Source organism: Trachypithecus francoisi, unplaced genomic scaffold (assembly GCF_009764315.1).
Source record: "Trachypithecus francoisi isolate TF-2019V2 unplaced genomic scaffold, Tfra_2.0 Contig01558, whole genome shotgun sequence".
Lineage (NCBI taxonomy): Eukaryota > Metazoa > Chordata > Mammalia > Primates > Cercopithecidae > Trachypithecus > Trachypithecus francoisi.
Genome location: NW_022681440.1, coordinates 825484 through 844465, shown reverse-complemented (window position 1 = coordinate 844465; position 18982 = coordinate 825484). Strand labels below are relative to the sequence as shown.

Below are 18982 nucleotides of genomic sequence, written 5' to 3'. Positions count from 1 at the left end.
AGTAAAATGAAAATTAAAAAAATAAAAGTTCAGTAAGAATTAAAAATGGGTATAATTTCCACAGCTCTGGAGTAGGTCCATTGCTCAAATAAATACCTCTCTAATTTATTGACTGATGGCTGAAAAAAAAGTTTACATTCAGATAAAGACTGAACATTAATATCCCAAATTATAAACAATAGTCCTTTTTGCATAATAAAATTATGGCATAATTTTCCTTCTTTCTAATTATCTACATATTCAAATTTCTGTAATAAATATAGTTGGCCCTCTATATCTAACCACGGATCAAAATATTAGGGGGAAAAAACAGTGCAATACTGAAACATGATACAAACAAAACTATAGTATAAGTATTTACATAGCATTTACATAGTATTAGATACCATAAGTAATCTAGAGATTATTTAAAGTATAGTCATACATTGCTTAGTGACAGGATACGTTCTGAGGAATTTGTTGTTAGGTGAGTTTGTCATTGTGAAAATATCACAGACTGTACTTAAACAAACCTAGATGATGCTGCCTACTAACACCTGAGCTGTATGAGATAGCCTTTTTGTCTCCTAGGCTACAAACTTGAATAGCATATTACTGTAACACAGTGTTAAGTATTTGTGTATCTAAACATTTCTCATCTCTAAACATAGAAAAAGTACAGTAAAAATACAGTATAAAAGATTAAAATGGTAACCTTTTAGGGAACTTAACATGCATGACTATAAGTTGCTCTGGGTGATCAATGAGTGAGTGATGAGTGAATATGAAGGTTGAGGACATGACTGTACACTACGGTGGGCTTTATAGAAACTGTGCATTTGGCCTACACTAAATTTATACAGTCATTTTCTTTATCAATCATAAATTAACCTTAGCTTACTGTAATGTTTTTCTTTCACAGGTTTTAAATTTTCTAACTTTTGACTGTTTTCTAATAACACTTAGCTTAAAACACAAACATGTTTACAGCCATACCAAAAAAAAAATTTCTTTTTTATGTCCTCATTCCACAAGCGTTTTTCTATTTTTAAAATTTCTAATATTTTTTAAGTTTGTAAACTTTTTTGCTAAAAACTAAGACACACACACATTTGTCCAGGTCTATACAGGATCAGAATCATCAACATCAGTGTCTTCAACTTCCCCCTCTTGTCCCACTAGAAGATGTTCAGTGGCAGTGACATGCATGGAGCTGTCATCCATGCGTGTTAACATTTTTTATAAGTAGAAGGAGAATACTCTAAAGTAATAAGAATAAAATTATAGTATAGTAAATACATAAACCAGTAGCATATAGTCCTTTATTCGCCTGGTCACATCTTATGTACCGTCCATCATTGTAAGTGCTAGACTTTTACAGAGCTGGTAGTGCAGTAGGTTTGTTTACACTGGTGTCCTCACAAACACCGAGTAATGCATTGCACTACGACATTAAGATGACCACAACATCTGTAGGTCATAGGAATTTTTCAGCTCCATTATAATCTTATGGAACCATCATTGTATATGCAGTCTGTCGTTGACCAAAATGTGATTATGTGGTGCATGGCTATATATGGGAAGATGTGGGTAGGTTATATGCAAATATTATGCCATTTTATCTATGGGGCTTGAGCATCCATAGATTTTGGTATTCATGAGGGTCCTGGAATCAATGCCTGCAGATACAGAGGGACAGCTGTATACAGTAGTCCCCCTTGTCCACGGTTTTGCTTTCTGAAATTTTAGTTAACCATAGTCAAGCATGGCTCAAAAATATTAAATGGGAAATTCCAGAAGTAAATATTCACATATATTTTTGCAGCATATTTTCATAATTGTTCTATTTTATTATTGGTGTTAATCTCTTATTGTGTCTAATTTATAAATTAAACTTTGTGATAGGTGTGTATGCATAGGAAAGAGCAGTATATATAGGGTTCAGTACTGTCTGACATTTCAGGCTGGGGGTCTCGGAACAAATCCTTCAAGGAGAAGGGGGGCTACATTGTCACTCTTAATTGCATCACAAAACAAGACTGGGGCGTTTCTGCCAATACATTTCCTCTTTTCGGTGATTATCCTTCACCACAAAATGGCCAAAGAAAACATTACATTTATAAAACAGACACTACCTAAAGAATATATGTAAAATTTAAACAGTACACCCATAGCCCTTTCCAAAAAGGAAATGTAGGATTTGCTTTTAAGATAAGATCACTGAGAATGGTCCGAGATGACTGGCTAGGATCCCTCAGCCCTGAAACAAGTCAGCGTAAGTCCAATAATGGGACTGTACCAGAATCCACTAGACCTCAGGAGTGCAGGAGGGTGTCATGAGTTACACTCCACCATTTAAGGTCAGTTTAGACAATCTGCTGCCTCTGTGGAACAGGCATCTACCCCAGTTGGAAGATTTGCTTTTCCTAAACCCGTCACTGACAAACAAGATGTGGAATTGGCTCTTTCAGAGACTGTTTCCTGATTTTTCAGGTGAACTCCCTTTAAGGGGGAACTCCCTGCCTTAACAGGTCACTTTGAGGTTTTACTTAGCCGTGATTGTGAAAACACCTTGGAAAGTTATACTGTGCACTTTTTTTTGGCCACCCAGAATGTGTGAGCCCTACTCCTGGATTTGGGGAATTCCCTGCCTAAGAAATATTGGTGGGAGGTAGAAAACTCCCTCCTCCCTAGTCAGAAAAGGGCACAGGCTACGCCAGCCTCACTCTGTCCCTGGAAGCTAGCATGCAGGCCCTTGCACAGCAAGGCTGCCTCCTGGATGCACCTGGTCCACATGAGCTAGACTAAGAGATGCTCTGGCCACAGTGCAGCTGCGGCAAGGTCCAGCTCCTGAGCCAGTGGGAACCCCAGCAGCACTGTGGACAACTCCAGCATCAGACTAGAGTTTGACACTAAGTGGGGTGAACAGTGATGTGTTCTTCAGAGCAATTTTATGGCAAGGTTTGAGGTATGTGCCTGATTCTTTAACCTTCCTGGCAATCATGTAACCTATCCAATATTCTTTTTTTAAATACCATCATTTTATAGTTCTTAAACCTGCCAGAGGTGACTGGGTTGCTTGTAACAAAAAAATGACTGATGGAAATAATAGGGAGCAGTATTTTTCCCAAAATAAAATATAGTATTATTACGTTAACCTTTTTTAAAATCTCTGGCTTTCAACATCTCTAACTATTAAGTGCACACTTAGAGATGAGCTCTCAAATATAAATTCAAGAGGTATTGCCTCCCTTGTTTCAATCTAAATTTATATTCTAAATTTCTTTATTAAGCTTTCAAAAATATTTTGCTATTATTTATAATAAATGATAAATACAATTCAAATTAGTAGTTAATGTGAATTTTATTTTCATATCAATTGAGAAAATTTAGAATTCTGTAAAACTTTCAACAGCATTAACTTGTTAAACCGTAAAAGACAATTTTAGTGACTACATACTAAAAGTCTAGAGTATTAACATACGTAGTTAAGAAAAGTTCATGAGCTAATGTCCAAATTATCTCAGACATTCAACAAAGTTCTAATAACAATGTTTTGGCAGAAAAGAAAGGTTTTTCAGTCTCTGAAGAGCAAATGACTGTTCATATCATCTCTTGCATTGCCTGAGTCAGTAAATTGCCTAAATCATGTAAATTAAATAATGTTAAATTTTCTTCTCAAGTATGTCTTCTAGACTCATACTCTCAGGCTGTTAATAGTGAGTCAGAAGCTACCACTGAAAAACAAAAGAACTCTGGTAGGGATGTAAAAGACACATTATTACTCTTGCAGGTAGAGACCAAAATATGAAAAAATGTATTTGCTGAAAAAACAAGGCAACACACAGTAAGCAGAGAAAGACACAAAACAACGTAGGTTGAGGCAGAACCAATAGAACTTTACTCATGATGCAATTTCAGAGTCTGGTAAAAGTCGTTTTTTCCCTTCCAATGTTGATCAACTCACGGGTACCACAACCAGAACATGTAAATATACACAAATACACAAACACGCTCACACACACAGTACACCTCACACACATATAGACAAATATATGATTGGATTTGCAAGCTTTCCTCGATATGGAAGGCTTATAGATAAGACGAATCAGACACCACTGTCATTCACACTGAGTGCCTGTATGAGTCAGGGTTCTCTAGAGGGACAGAACTCACAGGATGTATGTATATACGAAGGGGAGTTGATTATGGAGAATTGACTCAACACAATCACAAGGTAAAGTCTCATGATAGGCAGTCTACAAGTTGAGGAGCAAGGAATTCAGTAGTGGGTCAGTTTGAGTTTCAAAACCTCAAAAGTAGGGAGGCCGACAGGGCAGCCTTCCGTCTGTGGCTGAAGGCCCGAGAGCCCCGAGAGACCTTGGCAAACCACAGTGCGAGTCCAAGAGTCAAAGCCGAAGAACTTGGAGTCTGATGTCTGAGGGCAGAACCATCCAGCACGGGAGAAAGATGAAGACTGGAAGACTCAGCAAGCCTGCTTCTTCCACCTTCTTCTGCCTGCTTTTTCTAGCTATGCTGGCAGCGAGGGGATGGTGCCCACCCAGATTAAGGGAGGGTCTGCCTCTCCCAGTCCACTGACTCAAATGTTATTGTCCTCCAGCAGCACCCTCACAGACACACCCAGAAACAAATACTTTGCATCCTTCAATCCAATCAAGTTGACACTTAATATTAACCATCACAGGGCCCAATAAAACAAATATTAAAGGTATGTGCATTCATAAACTATAAAAGAAACTTCTAGAGGTGATCTAGTCCATTGATTCACTTCCGCATGGAAAATATGAATGTTTGCAGCCAAAAAAAATGTAGAGATTCTTTTTCATTATACACCTTCACCTTTGTATTTTCACTAGGAGAAGAGCCAGGGATCATGGAAGCTTTTCTTAAAATGAAAATGTTATATTATTTTGTTTGAACGTGGGTATGATAGAGTGAAAGAAAATGCAGTTTCAGAAACAATGTGATGATGGTGTTTCGGGTCTGCCTTCCTCGCCACTGTTAGATTTCGACTTGTCAGCAAAGGCAGACCGGGAGCTGCTGGAGCTTAGATTTCAGCTTTTTTTTTTTTTTTTTTTCTGGGAAACAGTTCAGTCCCACTCATCACCTATTTGGAAAGAACTAGGAAACACAATGTACCTGGCAGGAGTGGAGGAACAAGTGCCGAATCTTTCTTCCATTCTCCACCCCACTCTCCACTCCGATAGGAGAAAGCAGTTCAGCACTGACGGCATTCAAGTTTTCGTCTGTCCAGCCCAGGATAGGGTACAATGCTTTATCATAAAAAATGTTGCCTGAAGAAGGCACCTCCTGCTGTGGAGCTAAAGGCTGTGTTCTTAGGAAGGAAAGAGGAGGATTCACAGCAGGAAAGTTGCTCTGCGCGTGCAGTACTCATAGGTGCACACTCACAGGCATTTGAGAGAAAGGCCAAGTGCATTTCCAGATTTTTCTCTGCCAACATGTGGGAGGGAATGAGGATCTACAGTGCCTCTGTGAGTGGATAAAAGGGAAGGCGATTACTCCAGTCTACATCAGTATCTCATGACCCACAAAGAGAGGAACTTCTTCACGGCTGACAAAATGAGCCTTCAGGGCATTGTAACTCTGGCTGTAACTGTGGTAATCGATGTTGAAGCCATCACCCGCATCACCCCGATTCATACCCACTATTTTCTACAGAACCATAGAACTACTGAATCTTCCACAAAACATCTTCATCACCTCTTAAAATTTTCTTGGCTTCTCATTGCTCCAGCCTAAGTCTTAGAAAGAGCAACACAGTCTGTTCCACAACTAACTGACAGGTACAAAGAAAGACTCATGACATCCCCGACTACAACAGCAACAGCATGAAAATCCTTTCCTCGTGCTCACCTTCCTCTTCTCTACCCCAAGGCCCTGAAGTGGCCAGACAGCCATTGAGGCATCTTCACTTTTCTCCTGAAACCCTGACTAGTACTCATAACCCCCCCACATTTCGCCCTTAAAGTCAGCCCTTAGACTAACCCAACAATCCCCCAGTGTGGTTTGGGAACCCACAGGGAATCTGAAAATTTCAAGCAGTCTGCAAAGACAAACCTATTTTCACAATATTCCTAAGAGGCCATTTTCCTTTTCACTGTTAATCTCTCACAAATATGCAATGGAGTCTTCCAGAGCCTACCAGACACAGAATGTTAACAAAAGTTTGAATGTAGAAGCAGATATAAAAATCCAGCTGGTTTCCATGAAGCCAGATGTTACAGAGTTGCAAAAAATTTAAAACAAGCTACTGTTCTTACTGCATTTGTTTTTGTTTTGCAAAATAGTTATTTCCATAAAAATGTACTTTTATGTTAACATGTAATACGCTTATTGTTATTTTTAAATGAATAATCTGTTTTGTAATTTTTTAATTAGTCTTAATTTTTGCAATAAATTTCAACAGACACAACCCACTTAAACAAAATCTCATTGAGATCCTCAACAGACTTTAAGAGTGTAAAGGTATTCTGAGACCAAAATGTTTAAGAAGTGCTGGACTAGAATATATCACAGCCTCATTCCGCTACTTCCTTTGCTCTGCCAACAAATAAGGACCTGAGCTCATGACGTGGCCACAGTTAATCCAATGTTGTCTGTGTCTAAACCACTAAATGATTGGGCAAGGTCAGAGGCTGGGCTGACTCATGCTCCTTCTATCATTCGGGGTTTGTTGGAAGAAGCAGAACCACTAGGGGGGATTGTGACTGAGGATTTGTTGTTGAGATTGGAGCTCAGGCAACTGTAGGAGCTCATTAAATAGCCTATGTGAGGAGGTTACCTTTTTTTGTCTGGGGCAGGAGCCTAAAGTCATCAGGACAGGCTGGCAGCAAGGAGAAGTGGACATAAAGTTGAGGAGCAAGGACACACTGAGAACTTCAGGACAAGCTGGAGCCCCAGAGAACGACGGGAACCTGTTTGAGCCTCCAACAGAGGAGGCCTGTGGCCTGCCACAGAAGCTACTCCTTCCTTGTGTAACTAAACAAGCACCTAGTGCAGGAGGCAAAGGCCCTGGAGGAGGAGATGCTCAGGACCAGAGTGGCTGCTGGCTCATCCCAAGGTGAGCCAGGAGCTGAGCACCACAGGCTTGGGCTGCAACAGAGCTTCATGCCCTTCACAGATCCTTCCATGTACAAGTATAAGACCCAGACTTCACTTTTACCTCCAAACCTCACGAGAAACCTTTCTTGTGACCCATCCTAACTCGTAATTGTGCACAGAAGAAAACTGTGGCATGTGTGGTACCACCTAGCTCAATGGACACAGAGCAGATTCACTCACTACCACTGGTTGATATGGGAGTCCTTTAACTCAGCGTCCAGATGTGCAAGCCCTCAGGAGTACACAGTGTTCAACAATCAAGTGAAATTCGTCTTGGACATCATTTTCTGTTCCTTTTAAACCATCCGATACCTCCTCTTCCAGTATTTCTCACCGTAGTCAACCTAATGCATTAAAAACAAAGCCATCCAATGTGAGCACCCAATATCGCCTGTATTATCTCCTAGTTCCACCATTTATCCAACCTCCTTATCTTACTCCCTGGCATATTTTAGAATCTTAATAAATATTATTAGCCATGGCAGCAGGCACCTGTAGTCCCAACTACTCAGGAGACTAAGGCGGGAGGATCAATTGAATGCTTTTACCTCCAAATCTCAGGAGTTGGAGGTTACAGTGCACTATGAAGGCACCTGTGAAGAGCCACTGCACTCTAGCCTGGGGAGCAGAGCAACCCCATCTCTAAATAAGTAAATGTATTGATTTAGTCAAATAACCAATCAATGACAGAGTGATTACCTGGATTCTCAGTGGTATCAATCCCTTAACCCAAGTCAATTCTTCCTCTCACCTTCATTAAATCTTTCAACCCCTCTTTTGTTTCTTTAAAAATATTAAGCATAATCATTTATATTATCTTCAATAATTGCATTAGCTGAAGTCCAATGGGTCTGATTCTGCTGTTTTTTCTGCTGTCACTTACTGTGGCCTGCTTCTTTTTTTTTTCAGTCGAGATGGAGTCTCACTCTGTCACCAGGCTGCAGTCCAGTGGCACGATCTTGGCTCACTGCAACCTCCATCTCCTGGGTTCAAGTGATTCTCCTGCCTCAGTCCCCTGAGTAGCTGGGACTATAGGTGCATGCCACTATGCCCAGCTAATTTTTGTATTTTTAGTAGGGACAGGGTTTCACCATGTTGGCCAGGATGGTCTCGATTTCTTGACCTCGTGATCTGCCTGCCTTGGCCTCCCAAACTGCTGAGATTACAGGTATGAGCCACCACACCCAACCAGTAGCCTGCATTTTTTTTGTTGTTGTTTTTTTAGGAAAAATGTTACTGTGACCTCAGGTTTCTTGCAAATTTATCTTTGGGAATTCGTTGAGGCCAGAGTTGGAAATAGGCTCTTCTACAGAGATTTCTGAATTTATTTCTGCCCTACACCCAGAGGTATATCAACCAAATTGAGGTCAAGTGATGTAGCATGACTTGGAGCTGTCTAAACATGTAAGAGCTAGTTTATAGTTATGAATTCATCAAGGCAGAATTCTTCACTTCTACTGAATATCAAGATTTGAGACATAAAATTCCTGCTCACTGTTACACTGAGGTGGAGGGCCATGTGATATTAAAGTTGCCTAGTGGCCCCTTTTTAGACTCTCCCTTGAGTGGACCCAAGGCTTTGGTTCCTGTCCCATGCCCCATGTCATAGCTCACTCCCATCTATGAGAGAAAAATCTCAGTCATCTGGATTCAGCAACTGCAAAAGTTGACTTCATTGCTCTTACGATCTCTCTGGGTTCTCAATTTTCTTTTTGTTTTTGACTTCTGGGCTCATGATTTCCCTGCTAGGACACACATTTTCTCCCATATTTTAGTCATCGATTTTAGTTGTTTTGAGTGGGATGATCAGTCAGGTTAACTAAGAAGCAGTACTGCTACAAATGTAAGTTTTCATTCACTTTCTTTTAATAAACATTTTTAAACCTCTGTTATATGCAATACAATTTTAAGCACTGACATAGAAACATAAACATGATCTATTATCTGCCCCCAAGGAATTCAGAGAAGACTGAGAGGCATAAAACATAGATCAATAATACAATAATGAAAATACAATATCATATCATTGGTGCTCATAGAGAGACATAAGCATGGGAGGCTAAGGAAGTACAAAGGAGAGGGAACTTCACCCCTTTGCTTGGGAGAAAAACACAAGAAAGCCACAGCAGTCCCCAAATGCCAATTATCACCAAGACGTAATACCACGAGCCTTTACTTCTCACTCATCCAACTATGGGTGGGCTGGGCTCAGCTCAACTTGGCTGGGTTTGACCAACTTTTGTTCTGAACGACAGGTTTTGTTTAGGTTTGACTGAGATGTCTGTCATTCTTCTGAGACCAGCAGCTGCATGTTTTGATGCCAGCACAAATCTCTTGAAGGAAAGAGTAGAAAGACATCACATCCCTTATTCCGAGGCTCCAAATCCACAGTCACTGTTTCCCACATTCAATTGGCCTCAGCAAGTCACGTGGCCACACCCAACATTTATGGGGTAGGAAGTGCACCCCTCGCAGGGCTGTGAGGACAGAGGGGAAGGTAGTGGGAAGGTGTAAATATTTGTCAAGGAACAGTCTAACACAGAAGAGTTCAAGAGCTTATCTTTCGATTTCATTTTAAAGGGAGGTAGGAATTCAGAAGATGGATTAATATGGTTTAGCTGTATGTTCCCACCCAAATCTCATCTTGAATTGCAAGCAATGGGGCCGTTTCCCCCATGCTGTTCCCGTGATACTGAGTGAGTTCTCATGAGATTTGATGGTGTGAAACCATGTGACAGTTTTCCCCCACTCACTCACTCTCTCTCCTGCCACCTTGTAAAAAAGGTGCTTGCTTCTCCTTCACCTTCCGCCATGATTGTAAGTTTCCTGAGGCCTCCTCAGCCATGCAGAACTGTGAGCCAGTTAAACCTCCTTCCTTCATAAATCACCCAGTCTCAGGTAGTTCTTTATAACCATATGAAAATGGACTCATCCATGGATCAATCCAGGAATTAAGAAGGATCACATGCAAAATGGTCCTGAGCTGGGTGTATAAGGCCACAGTGGCAGCACTAGGCCTTCAGGTCATGCACAGGAGGGGGTAGGAGATGGCACTGGAGTAGACAGGGCTCAGGGAAGAGTAGTCTGTGTCTTCATAAGCCTCACTCTGCATGCAGCAAGGAGCCACCAAAAGGTTCTGAGTCTTTTCACCACAAAAAATAAGTATGTGAGATAAGGCATGTGTTAATTAGCTCAGTTTAGCCATTCCACAATGTATGAATATTTCAAAACATCATGTTGTACACAATAAATATATACAACTTTTATTTGTCAAGAAAAAATCAATTTAAAAAATACATAAAAATTAAATTCAATTATTTAAAAGGTGTTAAGCCAGAACATTATAATCAGTCTGCATTTTATTGAGCTCATGCTGAAATCTCATTAGATAAGAAAGGGGAACTGGTTAGTTGTATGATTAAATGACCCAGAAAAAAATAATGACAAGAGGCTGAATGGGTTATAGCAGTAAAATTAATAAACTAATGCTGGATTCAGGAGCTATTTAGGGATAGATTAATAAGCTAATAAAAGTAAAGTGCTTAGCAGTGTCTGATGCAATATAAGTTCTCGCTAAATATTAGAAGCTACTATTAATAGTAGCAACGGAACCTGATAATTTTGTGAGGAGTGGGAGTGGGAAGATAAGAATAAGGTAGAAATATAAGATGACTTTCAAGAGTCTAATTTAAATAACCAGATGAAATACGTTTTTTCAGAGGAGGAAGAATAAGCTTATAAATAGAAAAATGACAAATTCAGTGGGAGATACATTGGCAACACAAAAGAAAAATTTCAAAAGTTACCAGAGAAATTTCAGAGGAGCAAGAATCAGACTGACAGCTGACTTTTCAACAAGAGCAATGGAAGTGAGACAAAGACAATACAAAGCTACCTTCAAGTTGCTAAGGAATCCCAATACCTGTCACTCTAGAATTCTATATCCAGCAAAGTGATACCACAAGAATGCAGGTGAAATAAGGAGGAGGAGACAGATCCAATTATATTCACACCTGCATTTTAAATAGCCCCAAACCAAAGGAATGAATCATTAAATTATGGTTTATGCATATAATAGAGCACTATACAGCCGTGGTTCTTAAAGTGGGGTGCCCCTAACAACAGTATCAATATCACCTGAAAACTTGTTAGAAATACAAATTCTTGGGCTCTGTCCCAAACCTACTAATTCAGAATCTCTGGCTGGGGGCCAGCAATCTGTGATTTAACAAGTCCTCCAGGGGACTCTGACACACCTTGAAGTTTGAAGACACCTGCTCCACAGTAATGAACATGGACAAACTACAAGTTCATGCAACAATACAGGTAAGTACTCAAAGCGTAATATTACAAGAAAGAAGCCAGAGTCACAAGAATTCAAATTGTATATTTCACCTATACAAAAAATTGTTTTAAAAAAAAGAACTAAATTGTTTAGGGATACAGAATCGAGAGGAAAACTATTAAGCATAAAAGGAAGTGTTTAACATCATCTCTGATAATCTCTTAGTGATAATTAGTGATTTTCTCTAGGGGAGAGAATAAGGTGTTATTATTAGGAAAAAAACATTTAGGAGCCCTCTGGTTGTTGAAAATGTTCTATTTCTTGATCTAGAAAATTATATACCTTTTCACTTTATAATTTATAATACATATAAACAACATATTTTCTATACACTTCTTTGTACATGTATATTTCACTATATATTATAGATACCACATATTGTATAATATATAACTTATAATTATATGATACATTATATTTAAATAGAAAAAAGCAAATAGGAATATTGGTAACAAGTAGAGTCAAATCCAGGAAAATTTATCTGAAAAGAGAGACTCTGGAAAGGACCACAGCCCTGGGAAATAGAATTTAAAAATGCATTAAACTGAGTTATATTTGAGAGATGTGTATGTGTTTTATTCCTGCTGTGCCCTAGTGCCTACGAGCCAGTTTGGCATACAGTAGGCACTCAATAAATATTTGTTGAGTGAATAACTGAAAGCATGGAAGTAGATGTCAGGCAACCAGCAGGAAGTGAAGCAGAGTTTCCTCTGGAAAATAGAGATGGAAGGTATTCAAGGAAAAGGAGAAAACCAAGATGCTATAGGCACTTTGAGAGGAAAGAGTTTAGGAAGCCAACTGAACGGCCCCCTGGGCAAAGACATCAATCATGACACTAACGTGCAACTGAGGTCATCTGTCCCCTAGCCTGACAGTCCCCAACCTTCTTGGCACCATGGACCAGTTTTGTGGAAGACAATTTTTTCCACAGACGGGGACGGGGGTATGGTTTATGGATGATTCAAGCATATTACATGTATTGTGCATTTTATTTCTATTATTATTATGTGATAATATATAATGAAAAAATAAAACAACTCACCATGATGTAGAATCAATAGGAGCCTTGAGCTTGTTTTCCTGCAACTAGATGGTCCCATCTGGGGGTGATGGGAAACAGTGACAGATCATCAGGCATTAGATTTTCATAAGGAGTGTGCAGCCTAGATCCCTCCCATGCACAGTTCACAACAGGGTTCGCACTGCTGTGAGAATCTAGCGCTGACACTGATCTGACAGGAGGCGGAGCTCAGGTGGTAATGCGAACAATGGGGAGTGGCTGTCAATACACATGAAACTTTGCTGGCTCACCTGCCACTCACCTCCTCCTGTGCAGCCCAGTTCCCAACAGGCCACAAACAGGTACTGGTCTGTGGCTCAGGCACTGGGGACCTCTGCTCTAACCACAGGCTCAGAGAAGCAGGAAAACATTTCATATCCCCTCATCAATGCAGTGAGAATTCTGAGAACCTCCATACCTCCTGGAGAGGGGCAGTGCATCTTGCAAGCAGGATTTTGCAGTCATGGAGAACAACTAGAAAGATAGGGAACAAGGACAACTAGGAAGAATACATACACTGAGCCCCCGAAATGGCATCAGATGAATTTGGGGAAACTCCATTACTTAAAGAATAAATGGAGAAAGTTGAGCATGAAAAGCCCCTATCTCTCATATTGTATCAGGGTGTCTTTAACCGTTCACTTCCCCTGGTCTGACGCTTGCAACGACAGTCTTTATGCCCAGGCGGCGATCCTGCCCAGCATGGACTCACTCATCGTCTTTAGCCCTAGCCCCGTCTCTTTCCTTTCTCATCACAGAACTCTGAGAACACCCTGAGAATTTGTAGGTTCCCCTTTCCTTCAATTCCTCATACTCTTTTGGGAACACATTTAATAAGATCCCACAAAGACTCTTGCTCTCTGAAATCCCAAGAACACTTCTCTCTGGCACAATGACTTTGACGTAGGAACCACTTTTATTTCCTTGGACTTGGCCAGCTTTTCAGACAATGTAGACAACTGCCTCCTCATTCTCTCATTGCCTTCTCATGGTCAAGTCATTTTGCTCAAGCAGCACAGACCCTGAGACTTTTCTCTTCGTATATGACATTGATTCTAACGCATTGAGTTATGCCCGAGGAACCCCAGCTCTCTCCTTTAAGTAGAAAACAAGCAGCTCTGTGGGTTGAGCTCAAGTTTACTTCTCTGAAGAATTCTACCCACAAATCATTTTGAACCTCATTCACCTCAAAATGAACAAAGCAACAAAAGAGCAGATCAGGGTCTTTCCCAACACTCTTCCACAGCAGGTTTTGTTTTCCATCGAGTTGAGCTAATCTCACACATCTTCAGCATACCTGTCCTGTGGTCTACGAGGACTGGCAGAGACTTTCCGGATACATGGATTTTTGTCTAATGTGGCTGTGTGACCTCAGTCAAGGGAGAGAGATAGGACCGCTGTACAGTGTCTCATTATGAGAACATAAGAGGGTGACTTCCTAGGATTCTCTTACCGCTTTGAAAGGTTCTGCTGGCATTTAGATTTATAGTTCACCTTCTTTGGGGAATTTTGTTAGTCCAATATCCTTTCCTAGACAGGCTGCAGTGTTCCTATCTGAGCCAATAAGTGGAACTTTGGGGCTCGTTAGGGGTATTTAAAACAAAAGAGAAAAGAAATATTAATCCCAAATATTCCCACTCAACAACCCACGGCAGGCAGACACAGAGCGCTTCAAGTCTCGCTTGACAGTCAGTGCAGAGCTCACTCTGCGCTTTTCTCCAGGTGAGAAGTCACGTGTTGATATCCAGTGTGTGTGTCCTAAATTGTGAACTCATCATGCATAGTCCAGGCACAGGCATTGTTGTGATTCTCTTTGTCACACGGCAATCATGGGGCCACACAAAAGTAAGTGCTTCTCAGGCTGGGCATGGTGGCGTGCACCTAGTCCCAGCTACTCTGGAGGCTGCGTTGGGAGGATAGCCTGAGCCCAGGAGTTCAAGACTGCACTGAGCTGTGGTGGCACCACTGCACTCCAGCCTGTTGCGAGACAGCGAGAACCAGTCTCTAAACGAAAAACAAATTTTAAAAAGTAAATGCTTCGAAGGGGGCAGTGAAGGAAGGTGAAGGAGGTCTGGAGGGAGAGCAGTATGTCCTGCATCCCAGAAAGTGGGCTGCAGACCAACACTGAGCCCTCTGCTGCTGTTGCCCACATCCCCTCCTTCTTACCCAGACCTTCCCGCCCTTCCATCCCAACTTTAACATTCTGCAAGCCCCTCGAGGGGCTTCACTTTTAAGACTACCTCCCATGATGTAAGATCCGAGAATTCTCAGCATTCATTGGCCCAGAAGAGCCCAGGCCACGAAGAAAAAAGAGAGAGAGAGCAGAAACACAAAAAGCACTTAGAATGATTTCTGGTTCCCATCCAGAAGTCCATCACCAGATATAAATCAGATACCCAACAGCAAGCTACTGTCTGAGTTTTTTACGGGCCTTAAGTGACCACTTTGGAAAAGCCATCTAAATATGCTCACATTTTAACCTGCATGAGCCTATGTTGAAAGCTACCCACGTAATGCAACGCAGTCACACGCTGCCTCTTGCATCATGACTATGTCACTCATATATTTCCATGCCCAGGGTAACTGTCCCAAGAGTAGCAAAGGCCTTTGAAGTTCTAAAGAAAACCAAAATTGCCTGAACTGTTTATATTTGGATCGGCCCCAGCAAAGAAAAGCTTTCACTTTTCTGTCATAATCACCTCCAGGGATGTTGCATCCAAAAATACTTTCCGAGGGTTCTGGGAGTCCTGCTAGGGCACCTGATGATAACATCCTAGTGGAACAAACTCCAACAGGGAGGAACGTTGCGACGATTCCCGGAGGCTGACACCAGGCATTTCATGCCAATTAAAATCTCTTGGTGAATTCATCTAATTGCAAGGCATTCTCCTTCCTTGCCCATTCAGTAGTATCTCAGCCTGCAAACACAGCCTTACTGAAATCACTACAGTGTTTTAACGTGCTTTGTGGAGCTGCAGAATTTCCCAGTGGGTCAGTAACTGGTGTATATTGCTTTACATTTTAACAGTCTCTCTACAAATTCAGGATCAGAAATCAAACGTATTCATCCTGCGGTGATTTGCTTATTGCCTATGAATGGCACTTAAACAAGAGCAACAATGCAGTTTTCACTGAAACGGGTTTGATTTCAGCGTTCTGGCAAGCGCTTGGAAAAACCCCCTGCTTCATTCCCAGTGCATAAATCTCAGTCCTGCACTCTCCGTTTCCACGAAATGAGAAGGGAAGAGGGGAGGAGCTGAGCTTCATTAACAGGTGTCTGGATTTGGAAGGGGCATTGGGTTGCGTTCTTTCCTCCTCCCTTTTCCTCACTCAGTTCAAGCTGGTAATCAGGGGGAAAGTTGCTCTAAAATGCAAATGGAGTGCCCGATAGAAGGGGCTGCTGTGAGGAGATCTCCATGAGAAACACGGTTTCTGCTAAAACGGTCAGCAGAACCCCAGTATTGCATCACGGTTCCTTTGAAAGATTCAAGACACACAGAACCAGTATGTCTTCTTTAGAATAGAAGCTCATTCAATGAAATTGTTTGGCGTTAAATCAAGAGTGGCTTTAAAGCAAGACTGGATGGCCCCAGATGGAGCTGCTTAACACAACAAGGCATGTAATAAATGAGGCATGAACGACTGATCCCGGCAGTGCTCCTACCAGCCAGTCACTGGGTGTTTTGGAGGAGCATTTCTTTATTAGCAACCCCATCAAGCTTATAAAGGTGCCCGGCACTTTCGCCACTCTCTTTTTAAAATCGTGTCAGTTTCCTTTGGAGGCAGAATGAAGTTCAGGAAACATGCGTTTGGACTGAGAGTCTCTTCCACGGTCTGATGGCACATATCTCAGTGGCATGTCATCTTCTTTCTTCTCTTCTCTCCCCCTCCTCTGGTTAAGCTTGTCCACTATTTCACACTACATTTATGAAAGAGGTACTGGATCACTGTGCCTTTCTTCCCTCTAGGAAACCCTTGTTCAGGCATCAGGATCCAGCCCAAAGGCAGCCTTTCCCGGCTTTCCCCTCCACTGTTGATTGCCCCTAAACCAAGGAATCGAAGCCAGTAGCCACGGTGCAAGGCAGATGTGTGTGTTAGTTGTCGGGATGTTCCTGGGGAGCTTCCACTGTACATGCATAGTGTCTGAAATTTGAATTTGAATTCATATGTCTCATAAGCCTCATGCAAGTGGCCATTCCTCTGACAAAGAAAGTAGCCTAAGTAGAAAGTGTGGTGGAAAACGAGGATACAAACCAGATGGTAGCAGATGGAAGAGAGAAGAGGCAACAGGCCTCAGACTCCTGAGGGCAGAACTACGAAGACGGGAAGTGAGGGAAGTGGTACATTGAGCTTGGGAGAGGGGAAGGCCCAGGTCTTGAACCTGGGCAAATGGGTATATGGCACAGTGATTCTCTAAGAAAAGGAACAAGGTGGAGTGGATCTGTAGAGGGAAATAACGAGTTTTCTTGTATTCCAATTTTTTGGCTTTCATAGAATTCTACTTTCAATTCTCAGAAGAATGAGGCTGTAAATCATTTCTAAAATTAAAAATCACAATATAGAGATGGTGCCATTGTGTTGGAAAGCAACCGTTGTCTCTGCCAGGCTGGGGGAGACATTCTTTCAGAGAAGGCACCTTCTCTGACTTCAGGGCAACTTCGTTCTCGCTCAAGTCAGAATCAGGAGAGGGCAGGATTGAGAGCTGGCGGAATGCTGTTTTTGGAACTCTGTGTTATAGACACATTTCTTTCTCCGCCAGCTTCCTTTCTTAGGCTATCACAAGTGCCAGGTGTAGCCTGCTTTCTGAAACTGCAGAGATTTAAAAGAAAGACCCTGTGGCATCTTCCAAGACTGAATGCTAGCTGCACTGAATGCAGCTGTCCCTCAGTCACTCTCAGTCTTGCCCTTCAGGCATTTCAGAGAGCTCCTTCTGAAAGCATTCCATCCCTTTGTTGCTCTCGGCCAAACTCACCAAACCTGCTTTTTGGCTTGTGAGTGTGTGCTTTTCTCTATGTAGCTGAGTCATGGCCAGCCTGGAGCTGCCCCCTCCCCCACCACCTCCCCCTTCCCTCCGCCCCGGGACAACTGGTAGGGTGATTGCGTTTAACTTAAATCAATTCTCACCTAAGTGTAGCCAACCGTCAGGACTCCCATGAATCTGCAAGTAGCTTTTCCATCCCTTAGGGTACACAGAAATTCCCCTTAAAATGCTCCACCCAGAACTGACAAGGTGATGCCATGAAGTCTGTATTCTGTGATGTCATTAGATGTGGAGGGAACAATGGGTGGGCTTGCTTTGTCAGAGTGAGCTTAAAAACTCAAGCTCTAAGGACTGACTCATCAAAACATAAATCTCCAACTCTTCTGCCTGTCAGTGTGTCAACTTGGGCAGGAAACTTATTGTCTCAACAATTTATGTTCTCATCTGCACAGGGAGATTAAAACCATCCCAGCCTCAGCCTCATTTTTGTTGTGAACTAAAAGAAATGATGAGTGTAAAGTGGTTATGCAGTGGCCAGCACATAGCATGCTCCCGGTTAACAATCGTTGTTATCAAAATGTATGTCCCACAGGCTACGTCAAAATGAGCTTCTAAGAATTTGATTAATAGGTTCACATATATGGTTTGATAGAAGAAATAAGACCCAGTGTTCCATGGATCAGTAGGGTAATTAGAGTTCTCAATAATCTATTGTACATTTCGAACTAGCTAGAAGAGAATAATTCAAGTGTTTCTAGCATTAATAAAGGACAAATATTGAAACTGATAGATATCCCAAGTACACCAATTTGATTCTTACGAATTCAGTGAATATATTAAATTATCACATGTAGTCCCGAAACTGTGGCTATCTATTATGCATCAATTAAAAATAATAAATAATGAAGGGGTCACAATGGAAAGGTATTTCTACATAGAAAAAAACATCCATTGATCGCTAGAATGTTAAATGTACGTTTCACTTCTTTTCAATGATTATTTGCTATTGGAAAAACTTGAACCTGAGTTTGGAATGTTAGCGAGGAGTGACTTAAATTAGTTGAATATTCAGAGCTGGTGACACAGTTCTGTGTATATATATGTGTACACACACACACACACAGGATCACTAGAAAGTCTGCAGTTCATTCATGCCACCTCTTAAGCCTGTCTGGATTCTGGAGTTCTGAGACCAGAACAGACTATGCAGGACAGGAACATTAAACCTGAATGTGTGCAATAGGCCTGACAAACAAGGACCCTCCTGGCGCTCCGATCACTTAACCTCCCCGGACCTTGGGTTCTCGGGCTATAAAATGACCTGTATGGCCTCTCCCATCTTAACACTCTGCCATTTCAAGAAGACAGCTTTTAATTGCAAGTAGTAGGTAGCAGTTCTCAGACTTTCTTTGCAAAGGTCATGCAAGGTGTTTATTTAAACACAAACTCCTGGAAATCATCCTGAGAAAAGGAT

The 18982-nt window shown here is 41.5% G+C and overlaps 1 long non-coding RNA gene across 3 annotated transcripts in view; it reads right to left on the bottom strand.

The window, feature by feature from the left end:
- Positions 1-17745, bottom strand: part of LOC117063585 — a 58651-nt gene extending 40906 nt beyond the window's left edge. The window contains exons 1-3 of one of the 3 annotated variants that reach the window (XR_004428998.1): positions 17652-17745; positions 12779-13001; positions 7303-7466 (exon numbers count right to left, since the gene is read on the bottom strand). This is a non-coding gene — a long non-coding RNA (uncharacterized LOC117063585). Of the gene's footprint in view, positions 1-7302; positions 7467-12778; positions 13002-13824; positions 14448-17651 lie in introns of those variants that run through there. The other 2 variants (XR_004428999.1, XR_004429001.1) reach the window with 2 other exon arrangements.
- Positions 17746-18982: the final 1237 nt, after the last annotated feature.